This window comes from Pan troglodytes, chromosome 16 (assembly GCF_028858775.2).
Source record: "Pan troglodytes isolate AG18354 chromosome 16, NHGRI_mPanTro3-v2.0_pri, whole genome shotgun sequence".
NCBI lineage: Eukaryota > Metazoa > Chordata > Mammalia > Primates > Hominidae > Pan > Pan troglodytes.
Genome location: NC_072414.2, coordinates 7,041,858 through 7,061,675, shown reverse-complemented (window position 1 = coordinate 7,061,675; position 19,818 = coordinate 7,041,858). Strand labels below are relative to the sequence as shown.

At 45.9% G+C, this 19,818-nt stretch overlaps 1 pseudogene across 1 annotated transcript; it reads right to left on the bottom strand.

Annotated features, from left to right (window-relative positions):
- Positions 1-596: 596 nt before the first annotated feature.
- Positions 597-16,194, bottom strand: LOC467620 (E3 ubiquitin-protein ligase HERC2; annotated as a pseudogene). Its single transcript, XR_001709829.4, has 5 exons — positions 15,865-16,194; positions 6,064-6,264; positions 3,648-3,874; positions 3,431-3,555; positions 597-2,059 (listed from the first exon to the last, which is right to left on the bottom strand). The product of XR_001709829.4 is annotated as an E3 ubiquitin-protein ligase HERC2 (transcript).
- Positions 16,195-19,818: the final 3,624 nt, after the last annotated feature.

The window sequence follows — 19,818 nt, the reverse complement described above, 5'->3', positions numbered from 1 at the left end:
TTACAAGGTTTTTAACATCCATTTTCTCATGTATTCTTAATTAACTCTGTGAAAGTAAACACAGCTTTTATTCTTACTCCTATAGTTACTGTGTTGGAAGTCCACCTATATGAACAAACTGTTGTAACTGAAATTTTCTGAGAACAAATCCCAAGCTCTTTCCATTGACACAAACTATATTGTTTAGTTCTCTTTATTTCCATTTGTTAAAGACCAGAATGTGTAAAATATGCATTATCAGATTAGAAAAACAAAACAAACATCAGAAAAAGGTTTTGCAAAATAGCATTTACTAAAATCTATGACAGAAACTAGCTCTAAAACTTCCTGTTTCAAAATTTCACTGTGTGTCCACTAAGTTAGTTTTTCTGGCTGTGGACAGCAGGCCCACCCCATGCCGCGGGCCCACCCCACGCCGCAGGCCCACCCCACGCCACAGGCCCACCCCACGCCACAGACCCACCATGGCCCCATGAACAGGCCAGCTGAGAGCTGCAGCCACTGCCCAGGGCTCCCTGCTCTGTGCTCGGCTGCCTGACCCAAGCTGCCAGGGCTCTGCTTTCTCTATGTGTAGAAACAAAAACCAGGAGCATCAGTTGACAAAAAGCAGATTTTTATTGAACAGAGGTATAAATGTGTTTCATTTCCTAATAAATCTCCTTCACAAATCACCTTGCTGTTTCGCTCTTCTTGAATGATCATTTTTAGACAACACTGTCTGACCGTTTTGGCTTCTGCCAAGGTTAGCCTCTGTTCACAGGCTGAGTCTCACTTCTTCCCACCTCCTCCTAGTCGGGCCTTCCAAAATAATGCTCACCATTCTATCACATTGACTTCAGTTTTGAAAAGAAAAGTTATCTTACAAAGTAGTATGTATAACTCTGTAATATATAAAGTGAGGCAATGATACAATCAGTTTTAAAAATAACCTTCCATGATGATTTTCATTTGCATCCACCTGCTTATTAGTAAGAATCTTTTTACATGTTTACTGCACACCCCAATTTCTCTTCTGTGAAAAACTTCTGAGTATCATCATACCCTCCAACTTCTCCTCTCACCTATATTGAGAAGGGTCTGCTCTTTATCCTAACATCTATACTAGGTAATTTTCAGAATATTCCTTCAATCACCAAACAAATTTTTGAGATCCTTGTGCTAGATTTCACTATCTTAATATGAAAACCAATAATCACCTATTAAAATACAATACAGGCCAGGCACAGTGGCTAACACCTGTAATCCCAACATTTTGAGAGGCCAAGGCAGGTGGGTCACCTAACGTCAGGAATTTGAGACCAGCCTGACGAATATGGTCAAACCCCATCTCTACTAAAAATACAAAAATCAGCCAGGTGTGGTTGCAGACGCCTGTAGTCCCAGCTACTCGGGAGGCTGAGGCAGGAGAATAGCTTGAACCCAGGAGGCGGGGGTTGCAGTGAGCCAAGATCGTGACACTGCACTCCAGCCTGGACGATAGAGCAAGACTCCATCTCAAAAAAACACACACACACAAAAAAAACACCATTAATAAGTAAATAAATAGGCCAGGCGTGGTGGCTAATGCCTGTAATCCCAACATTTTGGGAGGCCAAAGTGGATGGACCACCTGAGGTCGGGAGTTCAAGACCGGCCTGACCAACATGAAGAAACCCCGTCTCTAATAAAACTACAAAATTAGTGGGGCATGGTGGTGCATGCGTGTAATCCCAGCTGCTCGAGAGGCTGAGGCAGAGGAATTACTTGAACCTGGGAGGCGGAGGTTGCAGTGAGTCAAGATCGCACCACTGCACTCCGGCCTGGGCAACAAGAGCGAAACTCTGTCTCAAAAAAAAAAAAAAAAGTAAATAAATAAAACACAATACAATACAGCTAATATGATTTACCTAAGAAGCTGTTGTATGAGCTGAACCAGAGGCAAACACTGTTTGCCAGAAGACTCACAGATCCCCATACTAATAAGGTCTTTATCCAATGGAGTCCTCCTTCTATGAAATGTTGAGGCATTCGCTTCCTGTTCATCAATTTCTTTTTCCTTCTGTGCTTCTTTTTTTGTATCCTGTAATTGATAAACAGAAATTGTTTACAAGTGATCTCATTACCAGGTGTGAAGAAGGCACACAGGCTGGCTGAGCCCTGACCCCAGTGCCAAGCTATCCCAGCCTCTGTGGCTGCCACACACACCCACCCACAGGCCCCCACCTGCCCTGTTGGAAACCCCAACTCATTTGTGCAGTTTCAAATAGTGTCTTCTTTTTACAGATCCAAGGTCCAGGCTGCCTCTGCTGATGCTCTCCAGCCTCCTTCTGTGAAGTCCCTAAAATCCTTAACCCTGCTAATGGCTCACACAAAACCCAATGTGATCGGCTCCACACACGCAGCATCCAGCTGCTCTGTAAGGACAAGAAGGAGCTAGAATTCTCACACACAAAAGTCCTGGTTCAAATGCAAATGGCAAAGCCTCTTTGGAAAACTATGAACACACACTTACCCCAGGACCTAACAAATTCCACTCCAAGTGTTTACCCAAAGGGAGAACGTATGTTCACTAAAGTACTTGTTCACAGCACAATCGTGGCAGCTCTACACGGCCAAAAACCAGAAAGCCTGGGCCTGGGCGCGGTGGCTCACGCTTGTAATCCCAACACTTTGGGAGGCCAAGGTCGGGGGATCACTTGAGCCCAGGAGTTGAAGACCAGCCTTGCAACACAGTGAAACCTTGTCTCTACAAAAAAATCAAAAAACTAGCCGGGCATGGTGACATGTATGTGGTCCCTGCAACACAGGAGGCTGAGGTGGGAGGATCATTTGAGCCTAGGAGGACAAGGCTGCAGTGAGCCAACATCAGGTCACTGTATACAGCCTGGGTGACAGAGCAAGACCCTGTCTCAAAAAAAAAAAAAAAAGAAAACAAAAACCAAAAACAATTACATGTCCTTCAATAGGAGAATGAACTAACAAACAGTACTACACCTATAAAATGGAAAACTTCCCAATAATCAAGACGAAGTCGCAATACACACAACAGTGAGTGAATCTGAAAATCATTCTCCAAGGCAAAGCAGGAAAGAGTGCATACTATACAGTTATATTGCTGCGACACTCAGAGCAGGAAAAATGAATCTAATCTCAGGGCAGGGGAGTATCCTGGCTGCAAGTGCCAAGGAGCACAGGGATCTTTCCGGGTGACGGGAATGGTCTACATGATGAACAGGTTACCTGTTAACTTCACTGAAACAGACAACATGCAGTATTTTATCACAAATCATCTCAATAATTTTTAAAATTAGCACATAAAAGAATTTTAATTTAAAAAAATACTTGGATATAAGTTTAGTGTTTTACTGTTTTCAGTTATTCTTCACATGTGTGAGTGTGGTATTTCCGATCTCAGCCCACCACCAGGTCACGTGTGCCTCCAAGGCCATACCTGGATCTCTGCAGTACTGGCTGCATGTAAGGCTGACTCCAACCCTCCATCAGCCATCAAGCTGCCCACCAGAAGATCAATCACCAATCGATGACCTGGACTTATGTTCACTTCATTGCCTGAAACTGAAATAGAAAGTGTGTGCCAATTTGAGTGAAACGCCATCCCCTCCCAGCACCCTGACCCATGCCCTCTCCTGTTCCTTCCCCGAGCCCACCTCCGCAGGGCAGGAGAGCAGAGTGCCCGGGCCTGCTTCTCAGCGGTGGGCAACAGCATGGACCAGCCGCTCTGCAGCATGGCCTGGGAGGCCGACTGCATGGTGCTCAGCACGTCTGCGCTGCTTGCTAGGGTCACCACCGTCTGCTTCAGGCTGTTCAGGAAGACGCTGCCCAGACCTAAACCAAGGAATTCCAGGTCAACCTGGTGACTAATGGCAGCATGCAACTGAAAGGAGAAAAACAATTTTCACTTAGAACCCCTAAAAATGAGTGAATTTCAAAGTCTTATTAAACACTGAATAAAAGTCAATTTGAAGTATTATTTAAATAGACAAAATAACTTCTCAGTTTATGTATTTTTAAAAACTGGACTAAAAAAACTCTTACCCACAATAGCTGAAGTATTTTCTAGAGGAATTTTTTTTAACCCCACTATGAACACATATATGGAAAAGCTCAAGATGAGCAGAAGAGCTAAACAACTAGCAACAGCAACCTCCACCCCGCCCCAACAATCTGCACCAAACACAGAAATAATGGCTACAATGTAACCACAAAAGCTGCCACAGGCGGTGGCTCATGCCTGTAATCCCAGCACTTTGGGAGGCCGACATGGAAAGCTCACTTGAGATCAGGAGTTCAAGATCAGCCTGGCCAACATGATGAAACCCCATCTCTACAAAAAAATCAGCCGGGTGTGATGGTACACACCTGTAGTCCCAGCTACTTGGGAGGCTGAGGCAGGAGAATCACTTGAACCTGGCAGGCCAAGACTGTACCACTGCATTCCAGCCTGGGTGACAAAGTGACACCCTGTCTAAAAAAAAAAAAGAGCTGCTAAAAATTAGACTGCGGAGCTGAGAGTACACAGGGAAACTCCTCAAGTGCAAAACCAAAATTCACATGGGCACACACAGCAGGAGTCAAGAGGTTCCGGGCTCTGAAAGCAGAGCCAAGCCGCCAGGCTTCAGCACAACCTCCCACACGGGAATGCACACAAGGACCCACTGAACCCGAGCTTCCTGCAGAAGGCTGGGAGCCACTCAGGATCACCTGCCTGCCAGCCAACCGCAGCCAGGGGGCAACACACTGCCCGTCCCAGGCTTTGGGTAGCAAGAGGCCCCATGAGAAATCAGAGACCCGGCCTTGCCCTGTGAGTAGAAGTGAAATCAAAAGCACACCACTCATCTAGGTATAGATATCACAGGTCAGGAAATGACCACCCAAACTCACCTAGAGTCTGTGAAACCTACAGAACCCTCAGGACCCCGGAGAGGCAAATGCAAAACCATACGCTGGGACACCTCGACAGCCTAAGACATACACAAGGCCACGCCCCACAGCACCGACCAGAACAGACACATCACTGCAAACCAGGAGGGGCAGCAAACACCTGGGGCGCATCCACGCAAACGCCAGGATGCCACAGGCATGGTGATAAATGAGTGCTACAGAGGACTAGAGGAGAAGCATGCTCCAGACCTTTGCTCAGTTCATTACTGCAACTAAACACTACACTCAGTTCTGTACATTCTAGAAGCAGGGCAAAAAGGGGAGGGGCTGGAAGAGGGACATGACGGGTTGTTACAAGAAACCACTGTAATAAAAGGGAAAAATTACTATGTCGAGAAAACCGTGGTTCTTGTCATTAAGTTAGAGGGTTTTATTACAAAGACAAAAGATGATGATCAAACACTTCAGCTTTAGTTTTGCTAGGGAGGAAGACTTTTGTAGCTTTTATTTTGACCCTAACCACAGCCTTCATGGTGAAGAAAGGAAGGTATTGCTTTGGGAGCCGAGCTTACTGAGTAGATCAAGCTTGTTCAACCCACGGCCCGAGGGCAGCATGTGGCCCAGGACAGCTTTGAATGTGGCCCAAAGTAAAATTTCTTAAAACATCATGAGATATTTTTGGGATTTTTTTTTTAAGCTCATCAGCTATCATAAGTGTATTTTATGTGTAGCCCAAGACAATTCTTCTTCCAGTGTGACCCAGGGAAACCAAAAGACTGGACCCTCCTGGAGAAGGGTTTTCACAGGACAGAGGAGAGACAGGCCAGCACTGGTCTCTCAGCTGAGCGCTGTCTCTCTCCATCACCACCTGTGATCTGACCCAGTCATTTCTCCACACGCAACAACAGTAAAACAGTAAGAATGCCAACAAACTAATGATTATAGCAAAAATAACACAATCCATATACACTCTTCCTGCATGCCGAGGCTGACTTCCAGGACAAACATAAAATAAACAGATCAAGTTTTTTAAGCCTTGCGTCCATTATTAGTGCATTACAATCTTACTTTAAAATACTTCACCCAACAGGCTAAAACCTATGTCCTTCAAAATACATAAACCTTCTTACAAATCGCTAAGACACTTATAAAAGGAGCAAGAGGAAGGGAAATCATGAATACCTGAAGTCGGGGAAGATTCAGCGTTGCCACGGCCACGCACTCTTTCTCCTGGGGCGGGGGCCAGTCCGCGGAGCCATCCATCCCCTCACTCACCTGCCGCAGCAGGAGATCCAGCTGCTCAAAAGTCACTGAGCAAATATCCACCCCAAAAGGGACATGGAGGCCAATGGACCACTCAGAACACGATGACCAAGCAAAGCTCTAAGAGGAAACGCAACAATCGGAAATGAATCTCCAAATGCAGCTCTTGGTCTGTCGCACAGGAGTCACCAGCTTGTGTGATGGAGCTGCCTTATATTATTACCTATCATCCCTCTAACTGCCCAGTGGAAAAGCATTCATGGGTGTCTAGCTCACACACTCTCAGCTTCCAATTCTCCCACCCATTTCACTAGCCCCATCTCGCTTGGCCATACCTAAAAAAGTAAAAACATTTTAAAAAATCTTTTCACTCTCAAAATGATTAATGCACATTAATGGATGGCAGTGAGGCTCTCCATCCACTTGAAGTGGTATAATAGCAACTCTACTAGACAATGAATTGTTAGACACATATAACACACACACTACCTTTCATAGTGAGAGAACAAGTAATCGGCAAAAATCTAGGATAACTGTAGAACACCTTCAATAAACTGGATCTAATTTATAGAACACTTCACCCAACAACAGCAAAATACATATACTTTTTTTTTTTTTTGAGACAGAGTCTTGCTCTGTCGCCCAGGCTAGAGTGCAGTGGCGCGATCTCAGCCCACTGCAAGCTCTGCCTCCTGGGTTCACGCCATTCTCCTACCTCAGCCTCCTGAGTAGCTGGGACTACAGGTGCTCACCACCACGCCTGGCTAATTATTATTATTTTTTTAATTTTTATTTTCAGTAGAGATGGGGTTTCACCATGTTAGCCAGGATGGTCTTGATCTCCTGACCTCGTGATCCACCTGCCTTGGCCTCCCAAAGTGCTGGGATTACAGGCGTGAGCCACCGTGCCCGGCCATACATATATTTTACATATACTTTTTTTTAATTTTATTTTTTTTGAGATGGAGTCTAGCTCTGTCGCCCAGGCTGGAGTGCAGTCGCATGATCTCAGTTCACTGCAAGCTCTGCCTCCCAGGCTCAAGCCAGTCTCCTGCCTCAGCCTCCCAAGTAGCTGGGACTACAGGCGCCCGCCATCATGCCCGGGTAATTTTTTTGTATTTTTAGTAGAGACGGAGTTTCACCCTGTTAGCCAGGATGGTCTCGATCTCCTGACCTCGTGATCTGCCTGCCTCGGCCTCCCAAAGTGCTGGACCATACATATACTTTTTAAGCACATACAGACCATACATATACTTTTTACACATATATGTATACATATATGTATATACAGACCATACAAATACTGACCATACATATACTTTTTAAGCACATACAGACCATACATATACTTTTTACACATATATATACATATATATATACAGACCATACATATACTGACCATACATATTCTTTTTAAGCACATACAGAATGTTCACTGAGAACATAACCTGACACATAAATCTTAACAAATTTAAAAGAAATGAAATCATATGCAGTTTGTTCTCCAATCACAATGGTATTAAACTAGAAAATATTAACAAAACAATCTGCAAACACTTCAAAATAAAACAACATACTTAATAATCCATGGGTCAGGCCAGGCGCACTGGCTCACGCGTGTAATCCCAACACTATGGGAGGCCAAGTTGGGGGGATCACCTGAGGCCAGGAGTTGAAGATCAGCCTGGCCAACATGGAGAAACCCCGTCTCTACTGAAAATACAAAACAATTAGCCGGGCATGGTGGCGGGTGCCCGTAGTCCCAGCTAATCAGGAGGCTGAGGCAGGAGAATCGCTTGAACCCAGGAGACAGAGGTTGCAGTGAGCCGAGATCATGTCATTGCACTCCAGCCTGGGCAACAACAGTGCAACTCCGTATTGAAGAAAAAAAAAAAAAAATAATAATAATAATAATAATCCATGGGTCAAAGAACAATTCTCAAAAGAAATTAGAAAATATTTTGAACATAAATGAAAATGCACCAAAATTTGTGGGTTTAATTAAAGCACTGCTTAGAGGAAAATTTATAGCATCAAATCATTATATATTACAAAAAAGATAGGTCTAAATCAGCAATCTAAGTTTCCACCTTAAGAAACCAGAAAAAGAGCAAAGTGAACGCAAAACAAGCCAAAGGAACAAATGACAAGATAAAAGCAGAAACTAATGAGATTGAAAGCAAAAAATGAAGGGAAAAATTAATGAAACTTAAAGATCATTCTTTGAAAAGATCAACAAAATTGAAAATCTCTAGGAAAACTGACAAAGAAAAAAACAGAAAAGATACAAATTATCAGTATCAGGAATGAATGAAGGGACATCACTGCAGGCCCCACAGACTTCAGACGGTTAGCAAGAGAACACTAAGGAAAACTTGACACTTAAAAATCAGACAACTTAGATGAAATAAAGCAATGTCCGAGTGCCACAAACCAGGAAAATCCTCCTAGAAACAAACAGGTTACCTGAATAGTTCTGTATCTGTTAAATAAATTGAATTTGTAAAAAAAATTTTTTTTTTTTGAGCCGGAGTCTCACTCTGTCACCCAGGCTGGAGTGCATTGGTGCAATCTCAGCTCTCTGCAATCTCCACCTCCCAGGTTCAAGTGATTCTCCTGCCTTAGCCTCCTGAGTAGCTGGGATTACAGGCGCACGCCACCAAGCTCGACTAATTTTTTGTATTTTTAGTAGAAACGGGGTTTCACCATGTTAGCCAGGCTGGTCTCAAACTCCTGACCTCAGGTGATCCACCTGCCTCGGCCTCCCAACATGCTGGGATTATAGGCACGAGCCACCGCGCCCGGCGTAAAATCTTTTAGAAAGAAATCTCCAGGTTCAGATGGATTCAAAAACATTTAAAGAAGAAATAACACTAATTCTACACAATCCCTTATAGAAAATGGAAAAGGAGGGAACACATGCCAATACTTTGTATAAGGTCAGCTTTCCCCTGACAGAAAGCCAGACAAGATAGTATAATACAAAGAAAGAAAACTGCAAACCAACATCCCTGATGAGCATCAACAGAAAAATCCTCAAAAACGTGTTAGCAAGTCAAATTTAGCAATATAGAAACAGAATAGGGCCGGGCGCAGTGGCTCACGCCTGTAATCATAGGAATATTGGGATGCCAAGGAGGGTGGATCACTTGAGGTCAGGAGTTGGAGACCAGGCTGGCCAACATGGCGAAACCCCATCTCTACTAAAAACAAACAACAAACAAACAAAATTAGCCAGGTGTGGTGGTGTACACCTCTAATCCCAGCTACTCAGGAAGCTGAGGCAGGAGAATTGCTTGAACCCAGGAGGCAGAGGTTGCAGAGAGCTGAGATTGCACCAATGCACTCCAGCCTGGGTGACAGAGTGAGATTCTGTCTCAAAAAAAAAAAAAAAAAGAAAGAGAGTAGTAAATTGTGGCCAAGTGATGCCTATCCCAGTAACACAAGGCTTGGTCAGTATTTAAAAATCAGGCTGGTATAGTGTCTCACACCTGTAATCCCAGCACTTTGGGAGCTCACTGCAACCTCAAACTCTTGAGCTCAAGCAATCCTCCTGCCTCAGCCTCCTGAGTAGCTGAGACTACAGGTGCACGCCAGCATGCCACGCTAATTTTTAATTTTTTTGTAGAGATGGGATCTCGCTATGTTGCCCAAGCTGGTCTCTAACTCCTGGGCTCAAGTGACCCTCTCGCCTATGCCTCCCGAAGTGCTGGTGTGAGCTGTGGCACCCAGCCAAAATACGGCAGATTTGTAGTACCCCAGAAGGCTCCTTCCTGACCTACACTTTCCCACAAAGGAAACTACTCTTCTGACTTCAATCATCGTCAGTTCTGCCTTCCTGCGCTTCATCTAAGTGGGCTGGTACAGTGCACTGTCTCTCATACCTGGCTCCCTCTATTCACCCATGTTGTTGAGTGTTCCTACCACTTCATGTTTCTTTTTTGGCTGTGTAGTATTCCATGATGTGACTGTATCACCATTTATTCACTCTCCTGTTGATGGACATTTAGGTTGTTTTCATTTGGGGCTCTTATGAATAAAAATGGCAGTGAACATTCTTATAGAAGTCTTTTTGTGGACATATGCACTCGTTTCTCTTGTGTACATGCTTAGGATGGAATTTCTGAAGGTAGGCATAGATATAGCTTTAGTAGAAGCTGCCAAACAGGTTTCCAATGTGCTTATACAATTTTATTCTACTGCCAGCTTGACAGTTCTTGTAGCTCTACATCTTTACCAATACTCTGTATAACACAGCATTTAACTTTAAATAGAGATAAAACGATGGTAAGATCCAAAGAAGAGTGCATGTTCCTGAAGAACATCCAGTAAAGGGCCTATTTTATTCATCTGTTTCGGGCACTGAAAACCACTGCATGGCCGGGTGAGGAAGGAGGCCTGGTACAACTCCCAAGGAGGCATGTGTCCCTCGGGTGGGCTTTGTTTCCCAGAAACTCTGGGGAAGGGGTGGAGAGGCACCTTCTGGGCCAGCTGGTCTCCTCTGGCTTTTCTTGTACCCTAGGGCTCCCTCCAAAGAGACACAGAACAGCCTGGCCGGGGAGCAGTATCTCCTACTGCGCTTGCTGTGAGCCAGCCACTCTGCCTTCTTTCAGGAATTACAAAATCCACAGGTCCCCGGCATCCTTATTTATGTATTTATTCATTTAGGAGGCATGGTTTTCCTCAGCTCTGTTGGATGGGTCTCTGTGAAGGGAGCTTGGTGGGGGCGAGTGGCCCCTCCCTGGAGGAGGCAGGCCCCTGGTCAGGATCTTTGGGGCTCCAGGTCTCATAAGTGGGGGGCCAGGCTCCCTAGAGAAACCCTTCTTGGCTAGGGCTGGGGAGCCCACCAGAGTGACCCAATCAGTTCTCAGGGCCTGTGATGGGGCCAAGCGGTTTTGAGAAGCCGGTGTTCAGCTCCATCCTAAAGAGCACTCATGCACGTTGAGGAGGAGGGCCGGGGTGCACAGCTCTGACCTGAGTCAGACCCACCTCAGGACTGAGCCCAGCAGGAGGCCCAGAGTCACTGACCATAAAACGAGCAGATGCCTCCCCCGTGCTGATGGAGATGAGTCTTGGGCATCGACTCTAATAATTTCTAACTGCACCCAGAAATACTGATTCACACAGCAACTAGTGAATAATAGCCTTTTAGAGCTAAAAAAGCCTCATATGATTTATTATAAATTAACGTATGCATTTTACACAAACTAGAGGCACCGTGGTGGGCCAGCAGCAGCCTGTTCAGGGGCCACAACAAGGGAGATTGGATTTCCTTAAGTGCAATGGGAGTTACTGGCAAGGCTTTAAGGTTTTAGCCACAGGAAAGATGAAAGTATTTTAGAGCAATGTGGGTGGATTCAAAGTGAGGTTTTGAACTAGATCAATTTTTTTTTTTTTTTTTTTTTTTACACAGAGTCTGACTCTTATTGCCCAGGCTGGAGTGCAGTGGTGCTATCTTGGCTCACTGCAACCTCTGCCACCCAGGTTCAATCAATTCTCCTGCCTCAGCCTCCTGAATAGCTGGGATTACAGGCACCTGCCACCAAGCCCGGCAAATTTTTGTATTTTTAGTAGAGACGGGGTTTCACCATCTTGGCCAGGCAGTTCTTGAACTCCTGACCTCGTGATCCACCTGCCTTGGCATCCCAAAGTATTAATTTCTTTTTTTTTTTCTTCTTGAGACGAAGTCTTGCTGTGTCGCCCAGGCTGGAGTGCAGTGGCCCGATGTCGGCTCACTGCAAGCTCCGCCTTCCAGGTTCACGCCAGTCTCCTGACTCAGCCTCCCGAGTAGCTGGGACTACAGGCACCCGCCACGATGCCCAGCTAATTTTTTGTATTTTTTTAGTAGAGATGGCGTTTCACCGTTTTAGCCAGGGTGGTCTCAATCTCCTGACTTCCTGATCTGTCCGCCTTGGCCTCCCAAAGTGCTGGGATTACAGGGGTAAGCCACCACGCCCCTCCAAGTATTAAATTTTTTATTTAAAAAATCTCCCGTCTCCAAAGATCTCCCAGCATTTCTGCAGAGGTCTCTACCTAGGTAAGGAGAAGAAACTATTCTTGGCTGGGTACAGTGGCTCACGCCTGTAATACCAGCACTTTGGAAAGCCAAGGTTGGTGGATTCCTTGATCCCAGAAGTTCGAGACCAGCCTGGCCAACATGGTGAAACCCCATCTTTACCAAAAATACAAAAATTAGGTGGGTGTGGTGGAGTGTGTCTGTAGTCCCAGCTACTCAGGAGGCTGAGGTAGAAGGATCGCTTGGGCCTGGGAGGTCAAGTCTGCAGTGAATCAAGGTGGTGCCACTGCACTCCAGCCTGGGTAACAGAGTGAGATCCTGTCTCAAAAAAAAAAAAAAATTATTTGTGAGGGTGAAATTTAAATACCTTTGTGCATAGCTATCAGTTATTCTTTGTTTTAATATTTATTGTGAAATATAACACATATAGAAACATACATAAAACAACACACAGGGCCAGGCCCGGTGGGTCACGCCTTATAATCCCAGCACTTTGGGAGGCCGAGGCGGGCGGATTACTTGAGGTGAGGAGTTTGAGACCAGCCTGGCCAACATGGTGAAACCCCATCTCTACTAAAAATACAAAAATTAGTCAGATGTGGTGGTGCATGCCTGTAATCCCAGCTACTTGGGAGGCTGAGGCAGGAGAATCGCTTGAACCTGGGAGGCAGAAGTTACAGTGAACCAAGATTGTGCTACTGCACTCCAGCCTGGGCAACGGAGTCAGATTGTGTCTTAAAAAAAAAAAAAAAAAAAAAAAAAAAATAGGCCGGGTGTGGTGGGTCACGCCTGTAATCCCAGCACTCTGGGAGGCCGAGGCGGGCAGATCACTTGAGGTCAGGAGTTCGAGACCAGCCTGACCAACATGGAGAAACCCCATCCCTACTAAAAGTACAAAATTAGCCGGGCATGGTGTTGCATGACTGAAATCCCAGCTACTTTGGAGGCCGAGGCAGGAGAATCGCTTGAATCTGGGAAGTAGAGGTTGTTTTGAGCTGAGATCACGCCATTGTACTCCAGCCTGGGCAACAAGAGCGAAACTCTGTCTCAAACAAACAAAAAACAAAACAAAAACAAAAAACACAGTGTAACATGTTATTAATAAAGTCACTGCTCAGGGACCAACTTGGCCGCTCCTGTGCCTCTAGAGGGAAGCTCCTTCCCACTGTTCTTTAGAGTTTTATATGTTAAGTACAGGAGTCAACAAACTAGGCCTATGCACCACATCTGGCACCCAGCCTTTATTTATTTTTTGAGATGGCGTCTTACTCTGTCACCCTGGCTGCAGTGTGGTAGCACAATCTCGGCTCACTGCAACCTCCACCTCCCAGATTCAATCAATTCTCCTGCCTCAGCCTCCTGAGTAGCTGGGATTACAGGTGTGTGCCACCACACCTGGCTAATTTTTATATTTTTGGTAGAGACGGGGTTTCACCATGTTGGTCAGTCTGGTCTCGAACTCCTGACGTCAGGTGATCCGCCTGCGTTGCCCTCTCAAAGTGCTGGGATTACAGGCATGAGGCATGATGCCTGACCCAGCCTTTTTTAAAACGAAGGTTTCGGCTGGCGCGGTGGCTCATGTCTGTAGTCCCAGCGTTTTGGGAGGCCAAGGCAGGTGGATCACCTGAGGTCAGTAGTTGGAGACCACCCTGGCCAACATGGTGAAACCCTGTCTGTACCAAAATACAAAAATTAGCTGGGCGTGATGGCAGGCACATGTAATGCCAGCTACTCGGGAGCCTGAGGCACGACAATCACTTGAACCCGGGAGGCGGAGGTTGCAGTGAGCCAAGATCACACGATTGCACTCCAGCCTGGGCAACGAGCAAAACTCCATCTCAAAATATAATAATAAAAAAAAGGATGTCCTTTTTTGTCTCTCAACCCCGTTTTTTAATTTTTTTATTTTCAGACAGGGTCTCGCTCTGTTGCCCAGGGTGGAGTGCAGGGACCCGATCTTAGCTCACTGCGGCCTCAACTTCCCCAGCTCACATGATCCTCCCACCTCAGCCTCCCAAATAGCTGGGACCACAGGTGGGTACCACCATGCCCGCCTAATTTTTGTATTTTTTGTAGAGATGGGATTATGCCATGTTGCTCAGGCTGATCTCCAACTTCTGGGCTCAAGTATCTCTCTGCCTCCACCTCCCAAAGTGCTGGGATTACAGGCCTGAGCTACCATGCCCAGCCCTGCTTTAATTTAAAGTGTATTACATTTGATATTAGTACAGCCCCTTCAGCTCTTTTTTGGTTACTATTTTAATTGTATCTTTGTATCCTTTTACTTTCAATCTGTTTCTGTATTTAAAATGTTTATCTTGTAGACAGCACATTGGTGGATCATATTTTGTTCTTTAATCCTTTCAGCCAGTCTGCTTTTCTTTTTTTTTTTTTTTTTTTACAGTTTTGCTTTTGTCACCCAGGCTGGAGTGCTATGGTGCGATCTCAGCTCACTGCAACCTCTGCCTCCTGGGTTCAAGCGATTCTCCAGCCCCAGCCTCCTGAGTAGCTGGGATTACGGGTGTGTGCCACCAGGCCTGGCTAATTTTTGTATTTTTAGTAGAGACAGGGGTTTCTTCATGTTGGTCAGGCTAGTCTTGAACTCCTGACCTCAGGTGATCCACCGCCTCGGTCTCCCAAAGTGCAGGGATTACAGGCATAAACCACCGCGCCCGGCCAAAGTGGTGGATTTTTTTTTCCCAGAAAATCTATTCCATTCTTTTTCCAGAAACCAAATTTGTACAAGTTAACTAAAATAAATATTTATACTCTAATTTTTTTGTTCTGAGGTCTGAGTTTTTAGAATTTTATCTTTACATGTTTAGAAAAATTAGAAAATATAGATAAAACATAACCAAGAAAATAATAACAACTTTCCTTCTGTTCAAAGTTCATTACTATTAGCCGAGTGCAGTGACTCACACCTGTAATCCCAGCATTTTGGGAGACTGAGGCGGGCGGATCACTTGAGCCCAGGAGTTCGAGATCAGCCTGGGCAACATGGCAAAATCCTGTCTACAAAAACTACAAAAATTAGCCAGGCGTGGTTGCATGTGCCTGCAGTCCCAGCTACTGGGAAGGCTGAGGTGGAGAACCACCTGAACCCGGTAAGTCAAGGCTGCAGTGGTGCAGCCTCTGTCCCCCAGGCTGGAGTGCAGTGGTGCAATGTCGGCTCACTGCAACCTCCGCCTCCCGGGTTCAAGCGATTCTCCTGCCTCGGCCTCCCCAGTAGCTGGGATTACAGACACGTGCCACCACACCTGGCTAATCTTTGTATTTTCAGTAGAGAAGGGGTCTCATCATGTTGGCCAGGCTGGTTTTGAACTCCTGACCTCAAATGATCCACCTGCTCTGGCCTCCCAAAGTGCTGGGATTACAGGCCTGAGCCACCACGCCCGGCTGTTATTTTTCTTTCTTAGAGGCAGGATCTCACTCTGTCGCCCAGGCTGGAGTGCGGTGGCACGATCTCAGCTCACTGTAGCATTGATCTTCCAGGCTCAGGCGATTCTCCTGTCTCAGCCTCCCGAGCAGCTGGGATCACAGGTGTGTGCCACCACAGCTGGCGAATTGTTAAATTTTTTTATTTTTATTTTTTAGAGATGGGGTCTTGCCATGTTGCCCAGTCTGGCAACATGGGATCCTCCAACTCCTGGCTTCGAGGGATCCTCCCGCTTCGGCCTCCCAAAGCGCTGAGAATTACATACGTGAGCCACCATGCCCGGCCTATATTGTTTTATAGTTCTTCAATTTTGTTTTGTGGTCGCTGGAGGTGTTTCCTTCTTTGATTCCCTGCACAGTGCTTCCACAGCTGCTCCATGGAATCTGCCCAAGACTTTTGCTGCGTTCAGTTGAACACACAGGAGGAAGCTCTTCAGGCCCCAGCCAGCCGACTGCACAAAGATCCTGGTCTCGCCACTCGACCCGCGCCCTGGATAGCTCCAGTTAATGTGAGCGCGACCACCCGCCGCGGCGTGATTAAGAGCGCTGGGAGCCAAGCCGTCTCCCGTGGGAGTGCGGGCGTGCGTGCGTGCGGCGGAAATCCCGCCTTCCGGCGCCCGCTGTTGGCCTTGGCCGCAGCCAGGGTGCTCCAAGTAGGAAAATAAGCGGGATTGCTGGAAGCGGGAGAGTCGGGAGGAGCGGCGAAGGGCTCCTCTTCCCCATTGGCTTCGCCCACGGAGCAGCCTCGTTTTGATTGGCCGTACGCGGGGGGCGGCAGTCCCGCGTCGGCCCGCCCCTCGGGCCGCTAGAGGCGCCGGGATCGCGGGCGCCGGCTGAGCCGGCGGCTCCTGGGAGGCTGCGTCCGCGCGCCGGCGGGGCGAGGCGGCCTGGCCCTGCGCGTCAGGTCCTGGCCTGGGGCACCTGGGCGGCCGGTGGCGGGGGCGGTACGGGCGCGGGGCTGGCGGGCGGCCGAGCCCGGGAGGCGGGCGTGGGCGCGGCGGCCGCACCGGGGCCTGGGCGGACCACCCGCGGCGCAGCCTCGGGCCTCTCTCCATCTCTTAAGTGGTGGCGGCTGTGGGTTTTTCTGCAGGCGATCCTTTTGAGGAATTTGTTTCACGCACGCGCCCTGCTGTGGGGTAAAGCGGCAGATTCGTGCTGCTTTCATTTGTCGTTAAAACGATGGGCTCCCTGTTGTGTGTGTGTACTTCTTGGATTTGAGGGCAGGGGGATGACATTGTGACTTGGCTTCCTGTGACCGTCCATTCTCAAGGTCTCGTCAGCGTGGTGCAGAAACTCGGCACACCCTGCCTACCTTGGAAGGAGGCTTTCCCTTCCCCACCTCCCTCTCCCTCCATCTGTTCCCTCTTTCCCTCTCTCCCCTCCACCAGCTCTTCTCTCCCCCCTTTCTGTTCTCTCTTTTTTCTTTTCTGCATTGAACCTTTCGGGAGTGTCTTTGTAAACTATTAAAAAGCGTTAGGTCTTCAACGTATGTGTTTACTTGCAGGCCTGAGACCTGGGAGGAAGCTGGAGAAAAGATGCCCTCTGAATCTTTCTGTTTGGCTGCCCAGGCTCGCCTCGACTCCAAATGGTTGAAAACAGATATATACAGGTGGGGTTTGACATGTCTTTTTCTTGGTGTGTTTCTGCTTCCATGTTTAAATTTCTCGTGTAAGGCTTTTTTTTAGGGTATGTAAGGGGAAGTCAGTTGTATCTTGCTGAATTAGAGGAGCAGGTTTATTTCCTGTAACTTAAAATGTAACAGTCTTTATGGCTGTTTTTGTAGATCGTGCGCGGCTGCCTTTTAATTAGTTTCTTGAAAGTGCACGAAACTTGAGTTCTATTAATAGAGAAAATTTTTTTCCTATTTATTATTACTGGTTAAGAAATCTGCCACACTCCTAACCATATCATGGTGACTGTTGTTTGTTACTGATCGTTTTTGAGCTGTTGAGTTAACTGTGGAGGGGAAAATTGGAGAAGTAAGTTGCAGTAATTATGGCCTATAGAAACTCACTCATTTTATGAGGTCTTGTGTTTGTGTTTCTGGAGAGACAAGAGTTAGTTCAGTTGAGCTGTTTGTTTTGTATTTGTAACTCCTTATTAAGAGGAGTGCTCAGATTTTCACATCAAGAATATGAGGAAACAATGTTGGCCTTAGATTCTAATTTTTTGATTTAATGAGATATATGCAAGCTTGTCAGGACATTATTAAATAAATAATAACAGTAATATTTCCATAGACAGTTATTTACACCCAATCTACTTTTATTTGGAAATGGCTTGGAAAAACTACTTTTGGAACTCCTTATCAGCAGCAAAAAGAAGTGTTTGAAATATTTTGTGTGTGTCTGTATTTTGCTACTCCCTAAGGTTAACCATTTTAAGTATTAAGTAATCTGCCCTGACTGTTTACCAAAAGTCATGTAGGCTGTTAAGCAGTAGTTGATCGTGGATACTTACACTGAAGTGTTATTGCCCCTTCCGAATTTTTCTTTTTCTTTTTAAACAGGTATTGAGTGTTGGTAGATATGAGAGTCCAGTGTTTAGAGCTGTGTTGCGTGGCCGGGCGCAGTGGCTCACGCCTGTAATCCCGGCAGTTTGGGAGGCCGAGGCGGGTGGATGCCCTGAGGTCAGGAGTTGGAGACCAGCCTGACCAACATGGTGAAACCCCGTCTCTACTAAAAATACAAAATTAGCCAGGCGTGGTGGTGTATGCCTGTAATCCCAGCTACTCGGGAGGCTGAGGCAGGAGAATCGCTTGAAGCCGGGAGGTGGAGGTTGCAGTGGGTCAAGATCGTGCCATTGCACTCCAGCCTGGAAAATGAGAGCAAAACTGTTTCAAAAAAAAAAAAAAAAAAAGCTGTTGTGGATGATGGGATTGTTATTCATAGTGTAATGTTACATAAGACAGAGTACAGAGAATTGGGTCAAGAATTGGTGTAGTTACTCTTTGGGTTTGTTTCTCTTTAAACATTTCCTTTGATTTAGCTATAATGGTCTGTTTTGTCATTTTAAGTGGATGGGAGAGGTGAGAGATGAGTACTTTCATATTTCTGAAATCCTGAGATTCAGGCAAAGTTTTAATAGTTGTTTTTATATTAGTGTTTATGTATTTTGAGAAACTTTTTGGAGTAAAGGACTTTACATAATGAAGTTTTTTTCTTAATAATGGTAATTTAATAACTGCTAAACATGAGTTCTAGTGTCTTGATCTAAAACCAGTTTAATGATGAATTGAGTTCCTATGATGGGTTGGGCAGATAAACATATAGTGAAGCACCATTTATATCTTAGAGGTCCTGTTGTTTTGATTTATTAAGTTTAATACACAGTACTTGGCCCTTGTTACACATTTCCAATATGATTAGAAAGTCTTTTTTTTTTTTTTTTTGAGACGCAGTCTTGCTCTGTCGCTCAGGCTGGCATGCAGTGGTGCAATCTTGGCTCACTGCAACTTCCGCCTCCCGAATTCAAGTGATTCTCCCACCTCAGCCTTCCGAATAGCTGGGATTACAAGTGTGTGCCACCATGCATGCCCGACTAATTTTTGTATTTTTAGTAGAGATGGGGTTTCACTATGTTGGCCTGGCTGGTCTCCTGACCTCAAAGCGATCTGCCTGCCTCGGCCTCCCAAATTGCTGGGATTACAGGCGTGAGCCACTGCACCTGGCCAAAAAAAAAAGTCATCTAAATTCCTCCTAGGAGTAAGGGAAATGACTAGGTTTTGGATAGTGTGCACCAGAGGAAAAATGTGTTACAGGTCTAAGTAGCATGAAAAAAGTGATTGCTAAGCTTTGTTTTATGTTCCACCAGCATTGGTTGTTAAACGCAAGGAATGAATAGTGGTGTTTTCCCCTAAGGAATAAGACATGGTTTCCCTCTTTGGGGAGCTTCCCTGCAGACAGGAATTGCAGATGGAAGCCTTGTGCTCACAGGTTTTACCCTTATCTTGTTAAGGATGGCTCTCCCAGCTGGAGTGGGAAGCGCTCCACTGCTTGAGACTTTTGTATTGGAAACAGAATTGACACCTGGGCAATGAATAATACATGGGATAGGAAGATGTTTCTTAGCTATAGGAGTTAACCGATCTGTTTTCCACAGCTATTTTTGTTTGAAATGCCCTTAAAAGTTTTAGTAACTTTAGAAAGGAAGAGTTTTTGGAGTGTGAAAACTTTTAATGCTTGTGTGTTATAGAGAGCATGTATCATCGACTTCTTTAT